This window comes from Eupeodes corollae, chromosome 2 (genome assembly GCF_945859685.1).
Source record: "Eupeodes corollae chromosome 2, idEupCoro1.1, whole genome shotgun sequence".
Taxonomy (NCBI): Eukaryota; Metazoa; Arthropoda; class Insecta; order Diptera; family Syrphidae; genus Eupeodes; species Eupeodes corollae.
In genome coordinates this window covers 94,378,416-94,388,550 of record NC_079148.1, presented here as the reverse complement: position 1 = coordinate 94,388,550, position 10,135 = coordinate 94,378,416, and positions in this window count along the sequence as shown.

Sequence of the window (10,135 nt, the reverse complement as noted above, 5' to 3'; positions counted from 1 at the left end):
ATATAGGCGGAAAGTAAATCATGTGTGAAACAACCTTATTCGTAAAGAATAATATTTTAAAATCACATCTACAAAGTTACCAAGATATTACTTCTTGATAGACACTTTAAAATAGATAGTTGGCTACATGGGCGGCCATATCGTTGGTATTTACAATAATTTTAGTTATAAAAATACATAAATATATACCAATTGCACTAATTTAGATAAAAGCTAGGAATTTAATTACAATTTTGTTAAAATAATGCGCTCTTTTGGGCTCATGCACAGTTAAAATATTAAAAAAAAAATATTTTGAGAATCAAAATTTCGCCCGAAAAATAAGTTTGTCTTCAAAAATTTTAATGCCATTTTATAAATAAAAAAACGTTTGATTTTTCAAATTTCTTTTTTGAAAATCGTTAGAGCGGTTTTTTTATAAATTAATTTTTTATATATAAAATTTTTCAATTTTGTTCTAAAAATATTTTTGGTACGCAGTTGTTTAGAGATCGTTAGTATACGCTATATGTTTAAATTTCGTAAAAAAATGTTGAAAAGTTTTTGAGATATCAAATTTTGAAAAAATAAAATTCAATATTTTTTTAAAAATCGAAACAATAAAAAATTGCACTTTTGATAATCAAATATTGTTAAAGCAATATAAGAGCTTATTCAGAAAAAAAATTATTGAAATCGGTTTATAAATTGCTGAGAAAATTAAAAAACAAAATAACGGTTCTATGAGCGGTACCTTTCCTGAGCAATACAAAAATTTGTTTTTCTTATTAAAAGAAGCCAAATTAAAAAATAAAATTTTAGAGAAAATTTAAAGAAAATCTATCGGTTTGTTTTTGAGAAAATTCGAATTTTCGTTTTTTGACCAAAAAAATTGTATGGTGGCCACTGTTAGTTTTGATCTTAAAAAAAAAATGAAAAAAACGCCTATCGCGAATCTGCTCAAAACCTTAACTTCCAAGTTTGAACTCAATCGACCCAATGGTTTAGGCTGTAGGAGCGTGGACAGACAGACAAAACCGACCGGACGGAATCGCGGGACCCACTTTTTTCGACTTCCCTACTATCGTAATATAATGTTTGATTAAAATCTCGAGTTCGAAATTTTGCACGAATGCAAAACTTGCCAATGCCATATAGTTCCTATATGTCGCAAGTAAAAAATAGGTGAACATTTTGGTTAACCCTAAATATCTCACGAACCAATGACGCTAGAGACTTGAATAAAATTTTATATTATACATATATTGTAATGTGATAAGGATAACAAACCAATATATTTTTGGAAAAAATCCAATTAACGGTTTTTGTATAGATCGGAAAAAATTAAAAAAAAATGTTCAACTCAAAAATGTTACGAAGAAAAAATGATATAATCTCCAAAAAAATTGTGTGCAATGAGAAAAAAATTTTAATATCTGGTAAAATTTTGAGAAAAATCAAATTGACAGTTTTTTTACTAAAAAAAACCTTAAAAAAACATTAATCAAAGTTGGTAAAAATTGAATTTCGACTCATGTATCTTTTCAAAAATTTTAGATTATGGCTTACAACTAATTTTATCTTATTACAAATATTGTTTTCAACATTACGAAACATTTTAAGAAAAATTGAATAGACAGTTTTTTTTACAAAAAATAAAAACTTAAAAAAAAATTAACAAAAGTTCGTAAAAATTGATTTTCGACACAAGTACATTTTCAAAAATTGATATTATGGCTTCAAACTAATTTTAACTTTTTAGGAATATTGTTTTCAACAATTGACAGTTTTTAAAACATAAACAAAAAAATTAATAAAAGTTTTAAAAATTGATTTTCGTCTCAAATATCATTGCAAAACTTTGAATTATTAACTTTAAACTGCTTTTATCTTTTAAAATATATTGTTGTCACCATTCAGTAAAATTCTGAGAAAAATCTGATTGACATTTTTTTACAAAAATAAAAACTTAAAATAAAACAGTAGGTACTAAAACTTGGTAAAAATTTACTTTCGACTCAAATAGCTTTTCAAAAATAAAAAAAGTTTGAGGAGATATTGTCTTCTTCTTTTTATCACAGAAAATATTGTTTTTGATATTGAGTAGTTGAGTAGTTTTTTTTATAAAAATCCAATAATCCGTTTTTTCATAAAAAAAATAAAATCTACAAGCAATAGTATGGAAATTTAATAAAAATTGATATTCGGTTCTTGATATCTCTCAAATTAATTTCATTCCCCCAAGTTGTAAAAATTTTAGAAATGGTACCAACATTTTTATAAAATTTGTTGTTGACTAAAAATCTATTTACCAAAATTAGATTTTCAAACTAAACTATTTCTTTATATGAAAAATATTGTTGGTAATTTCAATTTTTTTAAGAATAATTCATTTGACAACTTCTTAACACAACACGAAAACCTACAAACTTTTAAGCAAGACAAATCGACAGACGGGGTGGGAAGTTATCAGGGTGGGTCCATCATAGCCTCTTTCTTCTTTTTAAAAATTACCGATTTTCTGCCGTTTTTCTGAAAATTATAAATAATATAAGAAAAATGTTTGTTATATGATAAAATTAGTTTGAAACCAATAACTTTAATTTTTCCCAAGATATATTGCAGTCGAAACAAACCAAAACAACAGTATAGTCCTCATCTATTTTTTTCAACAATCGATAACTAATTTTTTTTCTAAAACTGCCCTAGAGATTTGTATAAAATTGTCTCTGAATGGCTCCAGAAGGGTACCCCAATAGATCCATTGTTTTGTTTTTAAATTGTATTAGTTACTTATGAACCGCTTTATATATTTTAAACAAATTATCCTGGTCAACAAGTTAACCCAGGTATCCATGAAATTATACTTCTGCTTTGGTTTTTAGTTCGACTACGTCTTAAAAATCAATTATTTACGTAAAATGTTTGTAAATTTATGAAGTTGTTTTTTTTTTTAAATAAAACTCGTGATAACTTTTCAAATTCAAAATATCTTGTTTCAACATTTCGTATTTAAAAAAAATCCTCATTGAAGTCTTAAGGTGCCATACATTATCCTTAAAAGAATGCTGAAGCATTAATGTTTAGACGCTTCTAAACAGAGAAAAACGCATATCGGTATAAAAGCAATTTTTGATATTATGATAACATTAAGTTTTTGGAATAAATTGGACAAACAAAAAATATAAAAATAATGTTGATGTCGGGGAATTTCTGAGTTTTATCAAATATAGATAAAACCAGAGTTTCGATTCGGAATCAGCACTAGAAATTAACTCTAGAATAAATTATTCAAAAACATTTTTGAAAGCTTCAGAGAGTCAAACATAAACCAAGAATACTCTAAAAAATCATCATAACATTTATTGTTATGGGTTGGCATGTTTTGTTTTAATGACAGAAATATATATACAACTTGAATTTTGTTAATCATCTGAGAATCTGGTCAATGATTGGATTCTAAAACATTCTTTATTTATCTTTTTGATAAATAAAATACGTAACATTATTCTAAAAATGTTCTCTTCAGGGAAATATTTTAATAGAGCCATTACCAACCAGTTTAAATGCTCAAAAAAGATTGTAAATAATGCTTTAAAGAATTACACCGAGATTTGAATATTGAATGCCTTAAAAAAATAGTCCAGAGGAAATATAGAAAAAGAAAAACAACTCAAAAAAAGAGGCTGGGATGCGACCCACACTGATAACTTCCCATCCCGTCTGTCGATTTGTGTTGCTTAAAAGTTTGTCTATATGTACTCGTATCAATTTTTACCAAATTTGCGTACTATTTTTTGTAGATTTTATTTTTTATGAAAAAACGGACTGTTGGATTTTTATATAAAAATTACTGAATATTGAAAACAATATTTTCTGTGAAATAAAATAAGTTTGAAGCCAATATTTTTAATTTTTGATAAGCTATGTGAGCCGAAAGTAAAATCATATTTCAGTCGTAAAATTTTAGAGGTGACAATTTTTTTTTTTCACTTTTATTGATTTATAAAAAAACCGTTATATTGATTTTTTTCAACAAATATACCTCTTTGGTGTCACGTTACAATATATAATATAAAATTTAATTCAAGTCTCTAGCGTTTTTGGTTCATAAGATATTTAGGGCTAACCAAAATTTTCACCTTTTTCAAACCTTTCTGCATCTTTCTGCCTTATTATCTGTATAAAAAAAATTTATTTGAAGTCGATATCTCTTCTGGTTCTTGAGCTATGGAGGACGAAAAAAACGTCGCGAACGTACGGACGTACGGACGAACGAACGTACGTACACACGCACAGACATCTTTCTAAAAATCTTTTATTTCGACTGTAGGGGCCTTGAAACGTCGAGAAATGTCAATTTGACAAATCGGGCCCATTACAATAACTTCCTATAAGAAGTTAAAAATATCTTATAGTCCAACAGACTAGGGTTATGTGTGATGTCATATCATGCCAATAAACCCAAGAAAAAACAGCACATACTATAAGGAAACCTCAAAAGAGGTTTGTTTGTTGTTACTCAAAAGCTCTCATTTTGGAAACACAAACTTATGGAGTAATGATTCCAAAGTAAACATAGCATGGCAAATGTAGTGTTCGATGTCCCATTAAAAAGATGCTTAATTTCAAAAACACAATTAAGACAATCAAGATTGGGCGGAAATGTGATGGTTTGGGGAGCGTTTTCCTTGGAGGTTTGAGTCCTTTAGCACGCCCTGAAGGGCATACAGACCAATCGCATTATAAAATTACACTGCATATTTTGAATAAAAAAATACATCGGAGCTTTTCAAAAACATTGAAGAAGCAAACAAAAATACATCGCCCTAAAGAGATGCCAAGACGTTGTGCAGCCGTGTAGAAAACTTAGGGTTCCCAGACCGAGTAATTTTTAAAATGCTATAAACATACATATAAGTAAGTATGTAATGATTTATTTTTCCAGCTATTCTTAATATCACATTCAGCTTCTATTTGCAAAAAAAAATAATTTTGTTCATATTAAAATTAAATGCATGTGCAATTTTTTTGTTGGTTATGGTCAATATAATTAAAGGTACAATTTTTAAACAACCATCACTCCTGCATTTAATATTTGTCTATCTTTTAAGTACATTCCTATATACAAAGTTATTGTAAACGGTTTGATTTCTCGAATTGAAAAGTTAGACATTTCTCGGCGTTTCAAGCTCCCTAGAATCTAAATAGATTCTTAGAGAGATGTTTAAGCCTGCTTGTATAGGTATGTACGTTCGGAAGATTTCAAATAGATTTTTTTAAATAGATATTAATGCAGAAAGATGCAAAAAGGACTGTCAAAAAAATTAAGTGGATGGTTTTTTAGTAACCAATTTAAAGATAAAATGAACATATTGGTTAACCCGAAATGACTCACGAGCCAATAACGCTAGCGGCTTGAATAAAATTTAATATTGCGTATTCTACCGTAGGTAATAGAAATTTTATACAATTTTAAAAAAGAATTCGACTAATGTTTAATTTTTTAAATCAAAAAAACTGAAAAAAAATATTTGTCACCTCGATATATCTCGAAAATAATTTTATACAACGAAGCATTAACATTTTTACAGTTTTTTTTATAAAAAAAATAAAAACCTGAACAAAAACCTACTAAAAATTGTTTTTCGATTTAAATATAATTCTAAAGATATGGGCTTCAAACCAATTTAATTTTATAAAAAAAATATAGTTTTTAAAATTCTGTGCAATTCTGCGAAAGATTGAATTGACAGTATTTGTTTTCAAAAATTAAAAATATTGGCTTCAAATTAATTTCATCTTATAGAAAATATTATTTTCGACATTAAGTATTTTTTTTTCATACAAATTAATATCTACAAACAATTTTAAACAAAATTGGTAAAAATTGATGTTCGACTCAAGTTTAAGTAAAAAAAATAAAGATATTGACTTTAAATATTTTATCTCATACAAAATATTGTTTTGAATTTTTTGTTAAAGTTTTAAGCAAGACAAATCGACAGACGGGATTGGAAGTTATCAGTGTGGGTAGCATTCCAGCTTCTTTTATATTTTAGTATTTAGCTTTCCCTAATAACTTCCGACTGCTCGGAGGCTTGTCAACAGCATCTAATCAATAGACATAACTTCCACAACTCCTGGGTAGTTTATGGTCACTGATTTGTCAAACTTTTGGCATGGAGTCGTAGCCCATGGCAGTGCTGTGGTAACAAAAGCCCCCGCTCAAGCAACCTAGATTGTTCCATGCTAAAGTGACCTAGACACACCTTTTTCCTGCTAAAAGGATCTTACTCTTGAGCTCGTAGCTAGAATTTGTAATGTTGGTAAGGGAAGCAGAAGTCAAGGCCATATGAGAGTTTCGTTACATCTTGTTCTGTAGAAATACAAATGTCATTAATACAATTTGTGACTTAACAAAATATTGTAAATGTTTAAATGTTGACTAAATTTTCTGCATACTTTTAAATGTTATGCAACACAAATTATGTTTTTGTATAATAACTACGGCGAATATTATCACTTTGAAGCTAAAGATTGAAACAAATAAAGATTATAATAGCTTCCAAAAAGAGGTTTTATTTTTAATCAAAATCCGCTCCCTTTGGCTAGCTGTCAACTTACAAAACTTGAAAAGCAAAAACTACACAATTTTTGAAAGTGATATGACGTACGTTCTTACTGAAAATTGTTAAAACTTACAATACAAACGATACAAATTCTGCAGTCACAATTCGGAATGCTAAATTACTTTTAAATTTTCTTGAAGCTTGAGCTAGTAGAAAAATTTGAGCTGCTGGGGCATGTAAAGTGACATAAATAGTAAATTGCAAAGCTTAAGGCCCACGTTGTTTCTCGAATAGGTTGATAACAATTTCATTATGAAAATTGCAAAACATTTCTTTTAAAAAACTATTCTTACATCAAAATAAAATCTCTTATTGGAAAACTTTGAACATTAAAATTGTTAACTTGAACAATAAACTATTCTATACAATTATGAACATTTTATTCAGTCATAAGAAAGAGTACTTCTTATAGTCAATACTCTTCTATCCACTTGTGACATCAAATTGTTTTATCTCACAAGATTACAACAGAAAACAGATAATTTACCGATAGAAGACATTTAAAAAACATTCAACCATACATCTAAGGGATTTATAAAAGACTTGAATATAATAGGTCTACTATGTTAAATTAACCTTATCTCATTGATGTTCGTAAGTAAAAACAGTCAAATTCGTTTGACCTATGAACTTGATTGTTGATGGTGCCGACCGGGTTAAGATTGATGAAAGAAAAAAGAACTTGGGGACTCCCCCTTTTGGAAGACAATAAGCAAATTAGTTGCAAATTGCTGTTTCTTGTCGTCATTCATCCTCGGTGCGTTCTCGTACATCTTCCTTCTTTCGGAAATCGATGGTTTATACTTCATCATATCTATATGCATATAAATACACTCCGTAACATTAGAGTAGCATCTAACATTCCCTATCTTAAAATTATCTGTTTTTTTAAATACTTTTTTTAAGTGAATGTATAAAAATGGGATTTTTGAGACTATGAGAAGTTAAAACTACTTATAATTATAATAAAAATAAATAAATTAGGTGGCGCATCAGTCCTTTAAGGATTAGGACCTAGTGACTTACAACTCTCATATATTCGTGTGTGCGAGTAATGTTTTCAGAGATGGAGGGCCCCTATAATACAGTTTTAAGACGAATTTAAAAAGCTAATTTAAGAAAGCACTTTTAATGACAAGAAATACTCTTGGAGGACTTGTCTATTCTTTGCAACAGACAGTACCCGTTAACAAAAAACTTTAGATAGCACAGGCACGGGTTGAAACCAAGTCTGGCATAACGCCATACTGCCTAGTTATAATAGTTAACAAAATTTCGTGACCATATTTTGTATGGAGCCGAAAATCAAACATGCAACGCTTTAGAAATTCGTTCAACGAATTAATAGTTCTAAGGAAAGAGTAGCGCAGCCCCACTTCATACCTTTGATTAGCTCCCTTTTACCTCTGTATTGCTAACCACCTCCATATAAACCGGGCATGTCAATCAAACCCATACACTTTTGATGATGCTCAAATCTCGAGAGTATGGTAGTCACGTTGCACGTTGAAATAATACCAGCAGTGTAAATCGGTGCATTTTCGTGCTTAAAAAATTATAGGGATCGGTCCAAATATATCCTGGAACTGCGGTAAGGCTGCAAAATAGTTTTGTAGTAGGCTGCTGTTATTTTACATTTTATATAAACTAAATCAATGGTGTCATAAAAAGAATCTAAGAAGAACTTTATATCCGTCCATCCAAGTTAAACTTCTTTTCATCTGAAAAAATTTCTTTTCTTCAATCGTTCGATAGAATGCACGCATTGATACCCTTCAAAGTTGAGCCGTTATAACTTACACTCATTGTCTAGTGGAGGTTTTTTTTGCAGCTTTAGGCCAATTAGTTGCCTGGCATTTTTGATAACTCGACTGACAGTCATTTGGCTAACTTATAATCCAGTTTTATATCGGATCTTATTCAGAGAGTTTGTGGAATTGGATGTTTTTCTAATGAGTTTACTTTCTTTTTTTCATCTTTCTGGACAGAAACTATTGGGAGGAGGGGCATACTGAAATCAAAATAGAATCTCGGCTATCTGCTCTGACTGCCTGGCTATTATGGTCCAACAATGTCGGTATAAACTATCCAGCCTCAACATCAACTTCCTCGTCATTCTTGTTTGGGTTCCAGGTCATAGTGGCATTGATGGAAATGAACGGGCTATTGAGTTGGGTTAGCAAGGATCGGGCCTTCATAGCTCACATGTCAAAAGGGTAAATATTCCTCTTGAGCTATGAAAAGCAACATTTTAGAAATTTTTCTGACATAATCTAACCGCAGTTGGAACAGTCTGACGGATTGTAACATATCCGGAAAGATATGGACCACCTATAACAAAAACCGTTCTGTGGAACTTATATGCAGCCCCAAGCATGATATAGCCTTCAGGGTCACTGCAAAATGTACAGGGCATTGGTTATTAGGAGAACATGCAGCAAAGCATGCCCTCACAATACTGACTTTCGACGCTGCGGAGATCAACATAAAAGGGAAATTAAGATCCACTTTCTCTGTAAATTTCTCCGGTTCTAGAATGTTTAGCTTCAGAAGGGCATTCCTTAGAGATCTTGATGAACTTTCGGAGATGAAAATCAATTGCCTGATTTTCTTTCAAGGACTGCTTATGACTGCCACCTCTACCTACCTAAAAAAAACTGATAATCACTTCCCAATAGCTTTTAAATGCTTAAATTAAAAGCTTTCGCTTTTGCGGCGGCGTAGCAAAGTCAAGTGAGGCTATTCTAATGTTAGAAACAAAAATGGCCCTTTTTTTGTGAAGATAGACGAAATTTACTTTACAAAGTCCACTAACTTAATACAATCCTTTAAAGTTCTTTTAATCTCACTGAGCCTTCTCTTTCCTTATAAACAAATCAAAGAAGTATCAAAAATAGTTAACTATAAGAAAGTTTAAGTGTGAGGCTATTCAAATGTTACGGAGTGTATGTTCTTCTTTTTAATAGACAATAAAATCATAATAACCAACAATAACACAAAACAACAACAAATAAGGAAGCAAAATACAAAACCTATTGCGAGACTCCCCCATACCCATATCAAGTCGAAAGCCACAAGGGAAAGACAGCCATCGCGAGCCGCAAAATTGTATCTTGTATTTTTTTTTCACGTTAAGATATATAAATTTGTGAATCGCTGCAGGCAAAGGAAGTTGACTCTCCTCATCGCATCGAGATTACAATAATCGGCCACACTGATCTTGCTAGCGCTGGATGTGGCTGGCTGGCTGGGCTTACTTAAATGGATATCTCTCTCTCTTTTTCGAAAAGGACCCACCGCAATGATGAAGCGACTTAAGCCATTTCAGCGGCAGGAGATCATATTCGTCAGATAGTCGTCCGTTTCACGTAGAGGATACGTACAGAACATATAGTATATATTACGTACTACACGTATGCAAACATACCGAAAGGGAACCTCTTGTCGGTCTGGAAAAATTTTGCAAGCAGAAAGAGTCATAAAAAGTCGGATAAACAGGGCGTTCACTTGATGAAAATACGGAT